Raw genomic sequence first — 18,962 nt, 5'->3', positions numbered from 1 at the left:
TGGGGAAGGGAAAGGAAGAGGGAAAGAAGAGAGAATAGAGAGGTTAGGATTGTTACATTACAACTTCTTATGTGGGATTGATAAGGAGACTTAGGGAAGAGTAGGCCTTCACCAAGGAAAGCTCAGAGAGAAGGGAACTCTTTTTTTTTTTTTTTTGTTCTTTTTTTTCGGAGCTGGGGACCGAACCCAGGGCCTTGAGCTTCCTAGGCAAGCGCTCTACCACTGAGCTAAATCCCCAACCCCGAGAAGGGAACTCTTAAAGGCTCCTTGATTCTGAACTCTGTGATTGTTACTCATCTTGGACAAATTCTGGAGGTTTCTTCTTTGATAAAAGTGCCTCAAATGAGTATCTCATTAGAGAGTTAAATAGGGTGGAATGACTGCAGAATATTTAATTCATTTTTATAGAATATTTAAAATATGTTATCTTTCATTGGAGACACAGAACATCTACATTCTTTCATATATACATAACATCTTATACAAAATTAAGCACTCTTTCTTTAATCTAGTCACCAACAACTCTGGCCACCAAAAAGCAAAAAGCCTTCTCAATTAGTTCTCTCAGTTGCCTGACGCTTGAAAATCTTCTCCATTTTTCTATAAGGCAACATTTCTGAGAAACTGTTCCATGGAAAACTAGCCCTCTGAAATACTTCTTTATGGTGGAGGAGCCAAAACACTGGGACCAACATATGTTTTCACAACCTCGCTACCCATACAGGCACCAGTTAACTTATCTAACATGCTTCAATGAGAACTTTAGCAAACCTACCTGATAATAGGATTATCTCTTAAATGTCTTCCTCACCACACACATCCAAACACACATACAACACTCAAGATATAGTCCTCAAATTAACCTTCACCTACAAGATCATTAGAAGAGTTGAAGCAGGGTAAAGTGTATTAAGTTAATACGCCCACTCTTAATACCAATATTTGGTATAGCTAGAGGGCATGCAAGAGTTTTTTCAGTATTTGCTTACACATATCCCTCATGTGACCCAAAGAAGCCAGTACAGCAGGGTTGATGGGAAAAACAGGACAGGTCAGCTTTCTCACGAGGGAAGAAATGAGAGGTGATGGGCTTGACAGTTTGCAAAAATCTTCCTTTCTAACTTCTGGGTTTCTTTACTGTCATGCCCTATGTCTTCCAGGACATTGTGAGAGAACAAGGGAAGAAATGCAGAGAAAGACAATGAAATTCCTAAGTTTGTGACTATTTAAATGGCCATGGTAGCTGTAGTCACACTAACAATTAAGAAGCTTGTACAACTAACTGAAGTACAGAAAGCGTCAGTGGAGTGCTCTGCCCAGAACGGGACGTTGATGTCATCCCAGTGTGGAAGGTAGGTGGGAAGAACCTAAGAGCCAGAATTCAGAGAGACTGGAAAATGGTGGAGAGGAAAGGACACAATATGACTCACAAACTGACAGCCACCATGGTCACTTACACAAGACCCAACCAGGCAACATTCCAGTAGGAGAGGGGAAGGGACTCACTGCTCCCCATACCTAACTGAGAAGCTATGGGGAAGCTGATGGCTTTTGGGGAAGAAAGAGAATCTGTTTTCTTTAAGGGTGTAGCCCTTTGTACACTGACCACGCTCCAGCTGATAACTTACATCCATGAGTATACGGCAGTGCAAATTAGACTTGGTGTTTTCAAGTGAAAGACAGAAGAAAGCAGGTAAGCATGAATTTGGGAGTAGGTGAAAGGTGAGGGGGTTGTGCTTGAAGGAGATATGAGGAGAAGTGGGAGGTGAGTATATCTATGAAATTGTCAAAGAATTACTAAAATGTCTTGTGACATTTTAGAAGTGCCATGTGACAGAAGTTATGTCATGTGTTTAGTCTTCATTCATTCATTCTTTCCTTTCTTACTAAGTTATTTTCTTTACATCCCAATCACAGCTTCCCCCCGCCCCAGCACTTTCCTTTCACCTCCCCTTCACCCCTCCTTCCCTTCTCCTCAGAAAAGGGGAGTCCTCCCAAGGATAGCAATTAGCCTTGGCATATCAAGTAAGACTAAGCACATCTTCTCCCATTGAGGGAGGACAGGTCACCCAGATAGGGGGAAAGTATCCAAAAGCAGGCAATGAAGACAAAGATAGCCCCTGCTCCCACTTTAGGAGTCCCACATGAAGAGCCACCTGTACAATTGCTACATATGTGTAGAGAGCCATTCCATGAATGCTCTCTGGTTGGCATTTCAGTCTCTATGAGCCCCTATGGGCCCAGGTTAATAGATCCTGTAGGTTGTCTTGTGATATCCTTGACCCCTCCTTCTTCAGTCCTTTTCCCCCCTCTTCCATAGGGTTCCCCAAGTTCCACTTAATGTTTGGCTGTGGGTCTCTGCATCAGTTCCCATTGTTACTGAGTGAACCGTCTATGAGGACAGTTAATGCTAGACTACTATCTGCAACTGTAACAACATATCACTAATGGTGTCAGGGGTGGGTTCTCTCTCATGGCATGTGTCTCATGCTGGGCCAGTTATTAGTTGGCCTTTTTCCTCAAGCTTTATTCCATCTTTTACTCTATACATCTTGTAAAATGGACAAATTTTGGGTCTAAGATTTTGTGGCTGGGCTGGTGTCCCAATCCCTCCATTGGAAGTCTTGCCTGGTTACAGGAGATGGAAAGTTTAGGCTTCATATTCCCCATTTCTAGGAGTCTTAGCTAGGGTCATCCTCATAGACTTCTGGGAGTTCCCATAATCCTAGGTTTCAAGATTGGTCCAGGGTCCTCCTCACAGACTTCTGGGAGTTCTCATAACCTTAGGTTTCTAAATTGGCCCAGAGATACCACATACCTTCCCACTCCAGTTGTCTCTCCCAGTACTTTCTCCCACTGCCCTCCCCTCCTCTCATCAGGGGTGGAGAGAGGGAAGAGACCATGTTGGGGAGTGGTGGGGATGGTCCCTAATTCTTAAAACAGCTCTGTTACATAGATTGTATTTTTATTTCTCTTACTGACAAGGGTAGTGAGGCTCCAACAGGTTAAGTCATGTGCCTGACATCACACAGTAGGTAGATGGGAAAGTCAGGCTACAATCTCAGGCAGCTAGGTTACAGCTTACAGTCTTATTATGCTCTTACTTCTTTAGGGAGAGGGTGTGGGGTCACTGGATATTAACTTAGGGCCTTGTGTATACTCTACCACTGAGCTATATCCAAAACCCTCTTTTTATACCTTTTTTTAAGACTCGCTAAGTTTTACAGGCTGGACTTGAACTTCTTTTGTAGCTCAGTCAGGTATTAATTATATAATCCTTCTGCCTCAGTCTCCCAAGTAGCTTGGATTACATGTGTGTGCCTCTGCTTCCAGCTCTACTGTACTATTGAAGACTGGCTTCAGGCAGCTGGCTCCTTCCTATCCATCCCCAATTACCCACCAAAGTTCCAGTTGTATGCATGACACTGATAGAATAGATGATCTGTTGATAGTTAGGAGAAAGCGTTCTACTGAAGGAGAAATAAGCCTAGTCAATCAAAGTTCTGATCACAGAAGAAGAAATATAACCAGGCACTGAAGATAAAATGTGGTCAATGTTACCCATAACCTAAGAATTGAGAATCCAAAGCACAGGGGCTGGAGAGATGACCCAGAAGTTAAGAACACTGACTGCTCTTCCAGAGGACCCAAGTTTGGTTCCTATCACCCACATGGCAACTCACAACTTCCTATAATCCCAATTTTGGGGGTCCTAACCCTATGACCCTTAGCCTCTGAGGGTAAAGCACTCATGTCCTCATCCTACACACACACACACACACACACACACACACACACACACACACACACACACAAACACACCCCATGCACACACATAATAAAAATACAAGAGTCAATTTCTTAAATGAAAGAAGGGGAAAAAGAAAATTCAATGCACAGTGATAGAACAACCTATCAAGTTAACAAAGTTTTGTTTTAGATTTTTGGGATCTCTCTCTCTCACACACACCCTCTCTCCCTCCCCCTCTCCCCTCCTTCTCCCTCCCTCCTTATCTCCCTCCCTTCTTCCTTCCTTCCTTCCTTCCTTCCTTCCTTCCTTCCTTCCTTCTTCCAAAGTGTCAGTCCTCACCTCCGCCTTTATTCCAGGTAGCATCTCTCATTGACCTGGTGTGTGCTAACTATGCTAGGTTCTCTGGCTAAGGAGCCCCCAGGTACCTGCCTATCTCTCCCTCCCTCCCTCCCCAGTGCTGCCCATACAAGTGTGAGCGCCATGACTGGCTTTTTACCTGGGTTCTGGGGGGAAATGCAGTCCTCATGTTTATGTAATGAACATTTTATTGACCAAGCCATCTCCTCATCCTCTGTCTTGCTTTTGTTTTTGTTTGTTTGTTTTGGGTTTTTTATTTTTGTTTTTGTTTGTTTTTGTCTATTTTAACTAATAAGGGCCCTGAAAAAATGGACCATCATAGCTCCATGGAAAATGAAGGCTGTTATTGCTTTGCAGAAAATGATTGTTAAAACATTGATGCTTTTGATCTATTCATTTCTCACCTGGGAATGAAGGCCAAGGCCTGCAACTGCTTATGTGGCAGAGAGTAGCTGGGAAGGAGAGTCCCACGTGAGCTCAAACATTATGTGAACACAGGCTCTGAGCTGAGAAGCTTCCCCTCTGCTTAGAGGCACCCTATTGACTCCAATCTGTGCTTCAGAAGACCACTGAGAAGTACGGAGGACTGACTATGTGTAAGGAGGCAGCTAAGAGAAAACCAAGGTCATTATAAAAAGTATGGGGTAGTCTGGGAAAGTGAGGGCAAAGCCAAAATGTCCTAATTAATAGATTAGTCAATGACTACTTCAAGAATGGTCAGATTCTGTGTGTGTGTGTGTGTGTGTGTGTGTGTGTGTGTGTGTGTGTGTGTGTGCTTCTTGTGAGTTTTCTTTTTATCCTGTTTGTTTTCTAAGGAGAGAGAAAGCAAGGGTGTGGAGTTGGGTGGGTGGGAAGATGGAGAATCTGGGAGGAGCTAGGGGGAAACTGTGACCAGAACATAGTGTAGGAAAATTTTTCTTTAATAAAAAATTATTATTTGTAGAGAAAATGGAAAGTAAGGCATCAGGATGACAGGTACAAGTGACCTATGACTAAAACACATGTGTATGTGTCAGGTTGTAAACATGTGTGCAGGTGTATTTATGTGCTTATTGATGCTTATAGCAATATTGTGTACACATGCATTTGCATATATATATACATACATGCATATATATATGCGCCAGGCGTTAACAAATGAGTTACTGTGTATCCATGGCAACAGCAGCAGTACACATACACCTCACTCATGAACGTAGTAGCCCCAGACTCGTTGAAGTCACGAAGCACCTTGGCTCACTGATCCTATGTCCTAGAGCCCAGGAGACCTCTGATTGGCTCTCAGGATGATGAAGTCTCAGTGCAGACTTTGAGATCAGAACTGCATGCTCATCAGCAGAGGAAAGAGAGATATGTACCCTGACATAAGCGTCATACGGTCTGCGTTCTAACAGACCACAACTGCCTGCTCATGTCTCGAGTACTGTGGATAGACTTCCAGGTGCTGACCTGGTAACCCAGTAAGTAGTGTGCCATTGGCAGAGTCTGTTGACATGTAGCCTTTGGATATGTGATGGCTTTCAGAATAGTGCCCTCGCTGCTTATACCCCGGTGCTTTTACGTGTGGCCTGTAGCTGGCATTACTCTTTGGGAACGTTTAGGAGGTGTGATCTTGCTTAGGTAAATATGTCACTGGAGGTGGGCTTCCCGCCACGGCATTCCCAGGTCACCCTCTCTGCTTGTGTTTTCAGTTAGGGATGGGAGCTCTCAGCTTAACGCTCTAGCTGCCATGCCTGCCTGATGCCATGCTCCCCCATAGTGGTGGGGAGCTCTATCCCTCTTGGAACATAAGCCTAAATGAAGCCTCCCTCCTGTAAGTTGCTTGGTAATGGTGCCCAACCGAGCAATAGGAGGAGCTAAGGCAGGTTAGGATGGGTTTCTGAGAACAGTATGCACAGGTCCTTACATATCTGACCATGGGGGAGTTCAAATCTGCCCTGCCCTTGGGTTGTTCCGGACACTAGGAATCATGGATAGACCAGGATAGAGAATGCTGCGAGGGAGACGTAGACCAAGTCAGTATCTTCTATACTGAATCTGTGGCAGTGTCAGAGATCACATGGGACTTCATAAAAACTTTAGAAAACGGAGGCATTCGTTTTCAATAGCTCCACCATTCTCTTCACCAAACAAATGAAGGGGACTTTGGGAGAGTAGTTCTGGGAGGGAAGATCCACACAGAGGGAGAAAGATGCTGGGACATACAAAGGAAGCTTCAGAAATGAGTCTTTATTCTGCTTACTTTATAGGAAAAATAGAGTAGTGGACCCAGCCTCTGAGGCTGTGCCTGTAGACTTTGTCTTTCTAAGTCCTGTGAGAACTTAGTAAGAGGCAAGCAGGGAGTCAAGAAAGGCAATTGGGGTTCCAGTGGCAATCTAGTACTTGTTATAGTTAAACAATGTAAGGACAAGGCCCCCACTCTCAAGGAACTCTTCCCTTGGGAGTGGAGCTCACTCTGCCCTGCTGATACCTAGTGCCTTCAAGTGTAGCCTGCCTTACCGACAGGGCAGCTGCAGAGAGTGGTGGGTATACATGGTTGCTAAGCACCATCAGGTCTGGGAAAGGAGTGGCTTTGCCATGGTGGGTGGAGTGGGGGTAGTTCCCAGGCCGTGGGCCTAATAGAACCAGAACAGCCAATCAACAAACACTTATGTACCTTTTGTTTGGCCTGATCCCTGTGCTAGATGTTGATGAGAGAAAAGGGGAAATAGGATATGACCCCTGCTCTAAAGAGGCTTTAATTAAAACGAAAGTACAAAACAACTTATGATGTAGTGGCGATATAAGCCACGCATGAACGAAAAACTGAGAATAAAGCAAAAATAACACCAGACAGGGGACTGAGGGACATGGACTTATTGTCATCAGCTCTGAGCCTTTGGCTCCGTATTCTGTGCAATCAGAGTTGAAGCAGAGACTGTAAGTTCCCTCCCTGGCGAACTTGGTGTAGCATGGACCACTGAATAGTAAACATCCAGGGGAGAATGGGTAGAGTAACTTCAATGGAGATGGTAGTGCTGGATGAGGAGTGTTTGCACAGGGAAGCAGGGCCAAGCCTGGCCCCTGCGGCTTCATGCCTGAAAGACAGCAGCATGCCAGCTACCCACTACACCTTGCAGCTGTACAGTGCTCAGTGCCTGGTTTCCATGTTATAGCAACTCTCATAATAGACCCCTAGCATTTTGACTTCTATCTCTGCCCTGTGTAGGAGCCGAGGGAAATTTAAAACTATCCAACTTATGGTTCTATTCTGTTAAAACACTTTCAACAGTGTACAGCAATACAACCTAAACTCTTCCTCTTTTCCATAAGGAGAATCCCGAGTAGCTTCTGTTCACTTACCAGAGTCTTCCCTTGACCACATAGCCCTACACTTGAGTTGTGCTAAAAAGTGTGCTGTCACTTTAAACTAGAGAAACACACTTCACAATTGGACCTTTGCATGTGTTCTCTTGCCCAAAATGGCCCTGAGGTTCTCTGAGTTTCTGGTTCTCAACTCATATTTCATTGAGAGAGAGAGAGACAGAGAGACAGAGAGACAGAGAGACAGAGAGACAGAGAGACAGAGAGAGAGAGAGAGAGAGAGAGAGAGAGAGAGAGGGAGGGAGGGAGGGAGGGAGGGAGGGAGAGAGAGAGAGAGAGAGAGAGAGAGAGAGAGAGAGAGAGAGAGAGAGATCGTCTCTGGCTTTTATAAAGTAGCACCTGCCCTAATGGTCTTCAAATGGTTTCATGTGTAGATGTTTTTAGAACGACCACTAGGAAAGAGGGGAGAAACACGAGAGACTCCCAGCCCTTTCTCCTGTCTGAGGAGAGCAGCTCTGCTTTGATCTGTATCCATGACCAATTTTACTTCAAGAAAGCATTCCAAGACGTATGCCATTTAAAGAGCACCGGCATGCTTCAGGTGTGCCATTGCATGGGCCATCCTTGGGGTGGCAAAGCCCAATGGCTGCTCTATTAATTACAAGCCCATGCATACCTTTGGGAGACCTATCTCACAGTCTCAACCCTCCCGCCTGCTGGCCCTGCAAGAAGCCTCCAACTTCTCAACACAGTCTCTAGGCAGCCAGCCATAGCCAGTCAGTCCCAGCTGGTAGGAATGAGACATAAAACCTAATTAGGCTCTTGGTGCCAGGATTCTTGCTGGTCTGGGCTCAGAGTTCAGGAGTCCAGTTAGAATCAAATATGGTGTCATTCCAAGAAGCTACGGGCTGAGAGTTTACACTAACAAGACCTGCTGGCACGCAGGCGGTGTCAACCTGCAGACCCATACTGTTTCATGCTCCTATTTGTAAACTCTACCTGCAGGCAGGAAGCCACAGCCCAGGACAGCAACTGGCGGTTCTCGACTGAGCGCTGCCGCTGCTGACTCGCCCACAATGCCCACTTCCTGTCAGGTCTATCTACCTCAGGTTCTTCCAGGGAGCATACATCTAACACCACTTTGCAGCTACCCACTCTGAGCTGCATGCTCCTATCTCTGAGCCCTGTTAATTCCTGGCTACGAAAAGGATGATCTATCTCAGGGTTCTAAAGGATACTTTTTAGTCCAATAAGGGCAAAGGAGGGTATGGGGCAGGGTGGGTTGCCTGCCTTCTGGGCACCAAGTATATGCAGTTCCCACAGCAGCCAGAAGAGGGCACAAGATTCCCACCCCCAGGACTGGAGTTAGAGAAGGTTCTGAGCTACCATTAAAGTTTCCTGCCCAAATTCCCAACTCCTGTTCTTATGTTCTTCCAAATATGGCGTCTCCCTCCACCAAAGACTAGAGCCCTGCTTTCTCTCCTGCGAGCTGACAGTCTCCTCCTGTTTAGATATCTCTGGGTTTCCAGGCTGCCCTGAGCCCAGATGTTCTTATGCTTTCTTAGCTATTTCCTCCAGTTTTTTGGGGTGTCCCAGCCTCCACTTGCTGTTTGTTCGACTTGCAGGTTCCTGCTTTTCCTCTTGGACTACGTTACACACTCGGGCAACAAGTGCTCTTCCCTGGTCAGAAACTGCGCTAATCCATGATGGAGCTCTCCCATCTCAGGAATAGGGAATATACTTCTGGGCAAACAAAGTTCAGCGCTACTCATATGCTATCATGTGCATATTTTCACCCCCCCAAAAAAAGTCAAGTGTTGGAAATGGAATCCCTAAATTCTTATGTAAGTATATTTAAAGGTAGAGCCGCAGGAAGAGTGATTAGAATCAAATGACTGGTGCTCTCATGAAAAGAAGAGGCTGGAGAGATGGCTGAGCCATTAAGAGTACCTGGTTACTCTTCCAGAGGACTGGTGTTCAATTCCCAGCATCCACATGGCAGTGCAGGACTTTTTGTAACTCCAGTCCCAGAGGATCCAGTGCCCTCTTGTGGCCTCTTTGGGAACTGCATATACTTGGTGCACTGGTGTACATAGCAGGCAACCCCACCCCGATTCCCAGGCACAGATATAAAATATTCAAAAGCTTTATTTTAAAAAGAAGAGGAAAAGTGACTTGAGCAACCAAATCATGCCCTCCACCCTGGTGTCATGGTCCTCCAAAGGCTGGTGTCATGGTTTTGGATTTTGCAACCTCAAGAACCGTGAGTGAGGCAGTGTCCATGCACCCTGAGAAATGCATCACTATGCCATAGTAACTGACCAATACCACGAACACGTATGGAAATAGGAGAAAGGAAGTTCTTGGTTTCATTCCGATCATACACCTTGCCTATAGCTGACTCCAAAACCAATATGAAGCTGTATTAACTTTCCTCCTTGCTACAGCGGATACCCATCTGGCAAAACGACCTAAGGAAGGCAGGATTTGCCTGGGCTTGTGGTTTGGAATCCAGTTCTTCATGGCACAGTAGGCATGGTGGAAGGGGTATAAGGCAACTAGGCATACTGTATCCTTAGTCAAGAAAGGGGAGGCAGGGAGAGAAGCTGGTGGTCATCCAGCTTTCTTTTTATCCAGTCAAGAACCCCAGTTCACAGAAAAGTGGTGCCAACATTTAGAGTGTGTCTTTCACAGCACAATTAACCCAATCCAGAAACTTCCTCACAGACATTCCCAGAGGTTTGTCTCCACAGTGCCTCCAAATCTCACTCTCACCAAGCTAAATCCCGCAGTCATTAACCACTGCCACAGTGGACCACACTCTGCTAAAACAACAACAAGGAGTGGACCAAGACACCCATGAACCAATATCCCTTAAGTCTCTGGCTCCCTTTGCTGCTTCGAGGCCTTACTTAACTTATAGGGTGGCCAAGCGTCCCAGATGTCCTGGGAGTTATGGGAGCGAGTGTCTGGGGTGTGAGACTTTGAGTACTAACGCCGAGAAGCCCTAAGCAGACTGACTGACCACACTTTCTACTGAACTTTTCAGTAGTGTTGTCTACTCTAGAGGTGAGAGGCAGACCATAGTGACTGCACCATGGAGGTATTGGCTATGTCACGTCGAGTATCATGCCTCAGTCAAGACAGCACAGAAATACAGATCTTTTGGGATGTGTTGCTAATGTCAAGAATTGCCAGTCTGGGAGAGCATTGCTTGGGAACAGCTAATTCTTTTGTTGCCCTGAAATGTTACCAGGGAGCACTTAGCCAGCAGCCCAATACTTCCAGCCCACCCCAGTACTGTGGGAGGAGACTGTGGCTAGTGACCATGTTATTGCATTTTTAAGCTGGTATACACGGCCATAGTGCTAACTCCCTATTCAGGCTACTTCTGAGCGTTAATTGTAGGTGCATAAGGCCAATAAGATGGTGTTGCCTCTGTGATGGTTGCTGTGTTAGCCTATGAAGCAGAGGATGGGGGGGGGTATCCCATGTGTTTCCACATCCCTTAAGGATGCTCAAAGAAGCCATGGCAGTAATGCCACAGCAATGGACCCTGTGGAGAAATAGCATCAAAATTTAGGTCTCAGGATAGGCAACAGGAATGCTCTTACTAATTCAAGAAGCCGTCTCCTAGGAAACCAAGGCCCATGTGAGGGCTCTTACAAAATCCAGATCAGTTACATATTGTGTACACAGGCATTTTCCCAAATATCTATTTCTTGTGTGACCAAGACGTGCCCAAAGCCTCCCTGGCACATAATTTCTCCAGCTTTCTAGAGCTAGCGATCCATCTGTGTGACATTTTCTGCTCCCGGGAATGAGGGATGACGTCTTTGTGTCCCCAGCTCTGGCCTGTTTCCCTTGTTGCTGTGCAGGAGAAGGCCTCTGTTCTGACAGGAAGTCCTCAGGTTGCTGCAGAAATGCCCTTGTACGCATGCATGGTGGGGTGTCTGGGAAGCAGTTTTTCCCCTAAGATCACCCCTCAGTCCCCATTTGATCTCTAAAACTTTAAAGGTGCAAATCAGCAGACGGGGGTGGGGGAAATTCCTCCTCCAGCACCGAGCATTCATCCCAGGAAGCTGATGTACACTAAATCCTTCCTTTGCTTAGATTAAATGCTCCAGCAGCATTCAGCTCTCGAGAACACTTTATAGCTATGTTCAGACCTGCAAGGAATATAAATTACAGTTGAATTATACACCATTGCATCATCAGCCATCAACAGGCAGGTCACAGGGTTTTACATCAAAGGTGCCTTTGGGACTTGCGGGGACGAGGCAAGAGATGGTGGATGTGCTTGGGAAGCGAGCATGTTACAAGGAATGGGGCTTCGCTTTGCCTCTTCTGCAAGCTGTGAAAATCTTCCGGGCTGAGACACTGCCGGGAGCAGAACCCAGAAACACCCAGGCCAGAAGGATATTTTTCCTTTTATTTCTGAGGCTATATCTTTATATCTAAGGCTGTTCTATATCCCAGCATGTTTATGCTATAGAAATGCAGCAGTCCAAGTCAAGCAACTAGCTGGGTCATTCATTGATTGGCATCAATTCCAGGGAAAATAGAGTTGGCCATTTATTTTAAATTTTTTATTTGATGTATAGAAATAAGGGGGTTTTTTTTGCATCTATGCATGTATATACCATGTGTGCTAGGACTGGCAGAGCCTAAAGTGGGAGTCAGATTTTCTGTAACTGAAATTAAAGGTACTTGTGAGCTGTTACATGGGTGCTGGGAAGGAACCAAATCTGTAATCTACAGGGACAACAGCAAGCACTTATTTCTCCAGATCCCAAGCAACCTTTCCAAATTCCGTAAGTCAGGAACAACCAACTGTGAGTCATAAAGTTTGAAAAAAAGTTTGTTTATATGACTGGCCTGTCCAGACATGCCCACTGACGCAAGAGTGGCTCAAACATCATAGGAGTAACCAACCAGTTTTTGATTGGATTTAAGTCCTACTCCATAAGATGAAACCCATACCTAGTACCATTGTTGGCCCAAGATCGTGTAACTACATAGGTCACCTGCCCTAAGGGAAAACCTACTGTTCTTCTGCTACGTAAACCCAGTTGTAAACAGATTCCCAATCACTTGTTGTTATACCCATAGATTGGTGCATATCTCAGCCCTCGTCACTGGAGCTTCTTCTCTGTGGTACTTACCACAGAGAGAATGCAGAGTGCTAGACCTTCAGTGAACATCTATACTAAGGGATCCACAGAAGAGAAGAAAGAAAGACTAAGATTGAGAGGCTGTGGACGACTTCAGGAAAACAGTGTCATCTGGACGCAATGGGGCAGCTGCACATACAAACTCACAGGTTACAACAGCGTGCCCAAGATCCGTGCAAGTTCAAGGCGGAGCAATACTGTCTTAGAAAAGACAAGTGGATATGAAGTCCTACCCGGAGATGAGGCGCTATTAGCCATTGATACCTGCTAGGAAAGACAGAGTCACTTTTCTCTGAGAGTGTAGCCCTTGATAGATCTAACGACTGCACTCTGGGGGAAAGCCGTATGTCTGTGAGTACATGGACAGCATGAAAACTGGACTTGTTGAGTGAAAATAAGTACATAAAGTTGGGTAGGTAAGGAAGTGGGTGGATGTAGGAGAAGCTAGAGGATGGAAGAATATGTCAACACTCATTGTTTGAAATTCTCAAAGAACTATTTTTTTAAAGGAGGGGGAAGGGTCCTGTTTGGAGTGAACAAGTACGGGCTTTCCCCTTGTGGCCATTCACTAAGTAACACATGGCACAACAGCTCACACTACTGACTCCTTGATCTTGAACTTTCAGCCTCTAGAGCAATGAAAATAAATTTCTATTGTTAAAGCCACTTCACCTGTACTTTTATGTCACATCAGTCCTAGCACACTGATGTAGCAGGTATGTAGACAATATTTGGTCTAATAGAATTACATTTTAATGTGTAAAACCATGTAGTAAGTAAGTCAAGGCTGTCTGGGCAAAAGACTGAGCTGGTAAACTCTCACCTTGTGAGCATGAGGATTTAAGTTCAAGCCCCAGAACTTACATTAATGTACCGGGCTTGCTTGGTGGCACAAGCTTGTGCTTCTGGCACTCGGGAGGTAGAAACAGGAGGATCCCTGGAGCTCAGTAGACTGCTAGTCTAGCTTAATTGATGATCTCTGGAACAACGAGAGATCTCCAAAAGGTAAAAATTGTTCTAGAGAATGACATTTGAGATTCTCCTCAGGTGGCACACACGTGCATGCATGTTTATCTGAACACTTGCAAACAGATGCACACATGTACACACACACACACACACACACACACACACACATACATGCCAAAAGTGTCTATACACAGACATACACATATGCACACATGTGCACACACAAAACACATGCCAAAACTGTCTATGTTCACGCATGCATGCATGCATGCCAAAAATGTCTGTTTCCAGACTTGATGGCCATCCCATAGCTAGAACAGACACAAATGTACCCATATGAAAGAATTTCTGGTTGGGATGCCAAGGTTGCGTGTCTATGTGTCCTCTCTCATCTGTGTTGTCTGCTCAAATGCATACTGTTACAAACTCGCAGGCCCTGGTGGCACTTACACTAAAGTCAGAGCCTTTAAAAACTTGTGAAAACATCTAGCGGGGCGATCAAAGGTAGAGCTTTTCCTTATGATGAGCTAAGTTTTTCCTTATGATGAGAAATGGCCAAGGTCAAAGTATCCCTGTTAGGATTCAGACCTCTCCATCTGCTACCATTAACACAGAGTCCCTGGAGTTATCCTTAAGGGCCAGACCAGATGATGAATATCCATCTGAAGGGGCTTTTCCTCCAGTGGACCCTACACAAGGTAACCCACAGCTTCCACCATCTCAGTCAGGGAACTCAACGACCACCTAGAAACTGCCTTCTGTGTTTAGTTTGTGTCCAGCTGGATTAACTTTCTCAAGGGCCAGGTGGTGGAGCTATGTCCTGGGTTATACACAGAGGGCTTTCAACCTATGGACTTTTCATATATTTCTATATTTTATTTATTTTATGTAGATTTGAAATTTAAGAGGAAAATGAAATAGACATGTACCTGATCCACCTGGTCTCTGGAATTGTCACTTAAATTGTGATTTTTACTGCAGAAGTGTTTGTGAATCTCAGTTAATTTGTCAGAGTCAGTCTCTCTCTCTCTCTCTCTCTCTCTCTCTCTCTCTCTTTCTCTCTCTCTCTCTCTCTGTGTGTGTGTGTGTGTGTGTGTGTGTTGTGCATGCAGGAACTCACACACCCATGCCTGAACTATACCTACTTGTGATTCAATTGGTACCTTGGGTTTCAGGAAGTATTTTTTTTTTTTTTTTTTTAGTTTTTCAGAAATTCTGCATCAGAATAATACCTTCTCCGCAGGATTATTTTGAAGAGCGATAATAATACATGTGAAAGAGCTTAGAGAAGTTAAAATTGCTTTCTATATGTAAGGTATAATATTAGAAATGGAAAGCTTTAAGGGAGGCGGAAGAAAAATGGTTCTTAAGGACAGGCAAAAACTGTACCGCTGTTTCCATCTCTGTCAGCAAGTTCATTCTTTTGTGGCCTCAGCCCAGGGTAAATGCCAACCCAGAGCCACTGCTCTCAACAGAAAGAAACCAGGGAAACGATACTCAGGAGGCTCGGTTTGGTACTTATTTCCAAACCAGGGATTACAAATTCCAAAGACTTTCATGGAAACGAATTTGTCTTTGAACCCCTGGAGGTCACCGTCTCTTGAGGGGTCATGTGACAACACTGGGTGTTATGGTTTATATATGTTTGGCCCAGAAAATGGCACTATTAAAAGGTGTGGCTCTGTTGGAGTGGGTGTGGCCTTGTTGGAGTAGATGTGTCACTGGGTGTGAGCTTTAAGATCCTCATTCTAGCTGCCTGGAAGTCAGTCTTCCACTAGCAGCCTTCAGATGAAGATGTAGAACTCTCAGCTGTGCCTGCACCATGCCTGCCTGGATGCTGCCATGTTCCTACCTTGATGATAATAGATTGAACCTCTGAACCTGTAAGCCAGCCCCAGTTAAATGTTGTCCGTGCAAGAGTTGCCTTGGTCATGGTGTCTGTTCACATCAGTAAACTCTAACTAAGACACTGGGTATATGAAGAAGTTTGCCTTAGCAGTGGGCTCCATCCAGAATACAAAAAGGAACTAGCCTTAAGAGAAACGCTGAGAAGAGTTACACAGTTTGATTCAGGGGCCTTTTCAAAATCTTACTTTGAGCTCATTTTTCTCAATTATAAAGTGACTGAGGGAAAAGTTAAAATGAATTTAGGGATTTACATACTATTAAATAGATGTCTCAAGTCCCCTTGCTTGATGTCCCTGCTACTCCCAACCACTTATCTACAGTGAAAGGTTTCAGATATCCTAATATCTGTATTCCCTACAAAATTATCTTAGTTCTTCTGTACCTTGTTTCAACCACTAAACAGGTTTTTATCAGCATTCAATGCTCTACCTAAATCTGTGTGTGTCTCTGTCTCTCTGTCTCTCTGTCTCTCTGTCTCTCTGTCTCTCTGTCTCTGTCTCTGTGTGTGTGTATGTGTAAATGCACATACATGTGCACATGCATGTGGAGGCCATAAGTTGATGTAGGGTATCTTCCTCAACCACATTCCATCTCTGTTTTTGACCCAGAGTCTCGCCAAACCTATAGCTTACAGAATAGCTAGACTGGCTGGCCCATAGCTCCCTGTCTCTGCTTTCTAAGGATGACAGTCATAGACGTATGCTGCCACACCGGGAATTCATCTGGTTGGTGGAGATCCAAACTCAGGTCCTCATGATTGGTGGGCAAGAGGCATTTTATAGACTGAGATCTTCAAGACCCATGAAATCTTTACTAGAAAATAGCTTTTTACACTGTAAGTGCCAAATTTAACATGCTTCCCCTGATGAGTATTTGTGCTGCTTCAAGGTTTCCAAGATTACCAAGAGTGTTGGAGTAAACATGCAAGGTGAGGTGTGTAGAAATGCTGGCACAGAGAATGTGACCGTGGATTCTTTTGGAATATTGAGGGAGCCTTAATTGTTACCTATACTTATTTATTAAATGATGACAACTGCTTAATTTCCTAATTTTTTTTTTTTGGTTCTTTTTTTTCGGAGCTGGGGACCGAACCCAGGGCCTTGCGCTTCCTAGGCAAGCGCTCTACCACTGAGCTAAATCCCCAACCCCAATTTCCTAATTTTTAATAGCACATTCTCCTTTACTTTTTCTTTTGGCTCTTTCTCACACCATTCTGTGTGCAGTCAGTGATAAATTCAACCTCAGTTACTGTGAGTTCTGTATTTCTTGGGGTTATACACAAATGTGTACCCATATGTATATGCACAAGTATATATGCAATGAATATATTAATAGCACATACTATATTGATCATTAATATGTTAATACATACAGTGAATTAATTTTCTATTCATGAAGTAATTCTATGTGGAATTAAACTATTTAATCTGAAGGTCTCAAGCATTTGACAAATATTTGATTTGGGCAGTCAGCCTCACACTATTTGACTGAAGAAAGCACTGAAGAAAATCCATTCTATTTTCTTCTACCACACTCATTTGAGAACACAAGCACTACGAATGAAGCAAACGCTGGCCCGGTCTGCTTGCCCACCTGATCTTGGACGTATCATACATTGTGAAGGAAGCTCTGGTATGAGCATTCACAGAGTGGGAAGAGTAGTTCTGGAAAGGAAGCGAGTTAAGAGTGTAGCGACACATAATTTTCCACATGAATCTTTGCAGCGTCTTATCCATCTGGGCCTTGTTTTAGAGCTGAGAATTCGTGGGATCCAACTGGCTTCTCAAGTGAGCGGAGTGGCAGCTACAGCTGTGCAGAAAGGAACATTCTCAAACTGTGATTAGGGAGCTTCCACAAGGAGAGCCACTTAGAGCATGCCGTCTTCCTGCCTGCTTCTCCTCTCTCTTCACTCTGATATCAGTGGTCCATCCAGCTAACCAGGAGTCTTGGGACAGAGGGCAATCCCTACCTGAGTTTCTTAAGGGGAACAATCCTTGAAATGACAGCTCCCTGAAGATCTTTCATGTCACTGCGACCTCCTACTTGTTCTGGTCCTTCATCTTAAGTATCATCAAGACTTTTGCAGAGAAAGTCACATGGTACCCCAGTTATCATGAAGTATATGAAGCTGTATCACTCTATGTAAAGTCATGTTTGGCAGTCACATGGCTCTCCTGGTCCAGGAGTATGCTGGGTCAACCTGTGCCAGCTTCCTGATAGGACTCCAACAGGAACAAGGGTGTGGTTTAGTGGAGTGAGTTCTCCACTAAGAATCAGAAAACCTGGGTGCTGGCTCCAACCCTTCCCATAAAATGAGACAGTCACGTCACCTCTCTGGGTTATATTACCCTCAACCACAGGGGTAGGGCCAAGTCTTAAGGGCATTTCTACCTCTGTGTCCCTATAACTCTAGGCACGGGGCTAAGGAGGGGCTATTCTTTGACTTGCTCTAGGTCTGGCTATCACTAATTCTGTCCAGCATGAATTGCCTGGAGAGATAACCCTCTTTTCACCCCCTGGAATGCCCAGAAGGGATGGTGGACAAGATCAGTAGATGTCATTATTTGATATCCATGTGCACATGAGGCTCAGCTCCAAATTGCCTTGATTTGAAACGTGGAAGGAGAGAGCCCAGCTGCTTAAGTGTCTGGAAGAAATTGGTTCCTGAAAGAAAACTCTTTGGCTTTTGTCCTATCTGATCCAAGCCAATGCCACGTTAATTAGTACAGGAAGAGGCCGGGTGGTGGCCAGAAGATCAGCCAAGCCTGCCACCTGGTTTGCTTTATGTTTCCATCTGCCTAGCACACACAAGTTGGCCTTGGCCTTTCTCTGGGAGGAAATCTATATCCAAGTGATGTTTTCTTTACATCTCCACTGTTATTTACTGAATATAAATATAGCTGCTTATGGATATATGTAAATTTATATAATACATACATGTACACACACACATATATATATTTGATTGGCACTATTTTGTATAAATATTTAAAAAAATATTAGCCTCTAAAATTCTCCAAGAAACTGTAAGATTTATCGGAGGACACTGAGGCACAAAGAGGTTCCATAAATTGTCCAAGATTACATCACTAAAGGTAGGAGGATAAGGATTCAAACCAGTGCTTAAGCCATATGCTATATTGTCTCTCACCACAGCTACTTTGTGTTCATGCGTTCTGCCTGTTCAGACGGAGCAGAGAAACTCTTTTCCCTTAAGAGTCCACATCCCCAGTGATATTTGAACCAAATTTGTCAACTAGCTGCTGAGAGCAGAACAAGACCCGTCTTTATCACATGTGACCCAAAGAGATCTAGGATGCCTTTTAGACATGGAGTCTAATTAATAACACTTCTTTACTGGCTTCTTCACAGATCTAAGGAACCCATCATGACGTCTCTCACTACCCGAGTCTGGTGGAATGATGACTCCCAGTGGGAGGGAGGAAGATGCTCAGAAGAGAAAGGTCCAGAGGCTAAGGGCAACTTTCATTGTAGCTTCT

The 18,962-nt window shown here is 44.6% G+C and overlaps 1 protein-coding gene across 1 annotated transcript in view; it reads right to left on the bottom strand.

Moving 5' to 3' along the window:
* The window catches only part of Tmem178b (transmembrane protein 178B), a 376,213-nt gene that overhangs the window by 9,477 nt on the left and 347,774 nt on the right, over positions 1 to 18,962 (bottom strand).

The sequence above is a fragment of the Rattus norvegicus genome, chromosome 4, assembly GCF_036323735.1.
Source record: "Rattus norvegicus strain BN/NHsdMcwi chromosome 4, GRCr8, whole genome shotgun sequence".
Lineage (NCBI taxonomy): Eukaryota > Metazoa > Chordata > Mammalia > Rodentia > Muridae > Rattus > Rattus norvegicus.
This window is presented reverse-complemented; position numbering and strand designations above follow the sequence as displayed.